The following is an 847-nucleotide window of genomic DNA, read 5'->3' as shown; positions in this document are numbered from 1 at the left end:
TTGAAGGATCTCTCCTTCCTGGGAGCCGTGAGTCAAGCAGGAGGAGGTTTGGCAGGCCCACGCCATGCCGGAGGCCTGCTTGGCCAGGCCTAGGGGGGGTGCGGGATTTGGGTAACCCCAGCACCCCTCTGCCGCCTTGCTCCAGATCTCCAGGGCTTCCCCGGGCCACACCCCTGGGCAAGCCGGTGAGTTGGGTCCCTTGGTGGAGCTTGAAGGACCCTAGGCCTTCCCCCACTATCCATGCGACTCCTTAGGGAGGGTCTGGGTGGGGCTCTGAACTTCTGTTCTCCCAGCTTCTTGAAGGATCTCTCCTTCCTGGGAGCCGGGAGTCAAGCAGGAGGAGGTTTGGCAGGCCCACGCCATGCCGGAGGCCTGCTTGGCCAGGCCTAGGGGGGATGCGGGATTTGGGTAACCCCAGCACCCCTCTGCCGCCTTGCTCCAGATCTCCAGGGCTTCCCGGGCCACACCCCTGGGCAAGCCGGTGAGTTGGGTCCCTTGGTGGAGCTTGAAGGACCCTAGGCCTTCCCCCACTATCCATGCGGCTCCTTAGGGAGGGTCTGGGTGGGGCTCTGAACTTCTGTTCTCCCAGCTTCTTGAAGGATCTCTCCTTCCTGGGAGCCGGGAGTCTAGCAGGAGGAGGTTTGGCTGGCACTGGTAATCTCTGTCCAGTATTCATTTTCAAGAAACACAAGAAACATTAATAGTACTCTCACAAGAAACATTAATAGTATTCACTATCATTGAATTATGTTTTTATGTATGCAGGATGTCCATTTTGTACTCTGCCCTTTTGCATACCCCTTCATAAGTTCATATTTCTCTTTAAATTCTTTAACTCCTATCATCA

Source organism: Suncus etruscus, chromosome X (assembly GCF_024139225.1).
Source record: "Suncus etruscus isolate mSunEtr1 chromosome X, mSunEtr1.pri.cur, whole genome shotgun sequence".
Classification (NCBI taxonomy): Eukaryota; Metazoa; Chordata; class Mammalia; order Eulipotyphla; family Soricidae; genus Suncus; species Suncus etruscus.
This window is presented reverse-complemented; position numbering follows the sequence as displayed.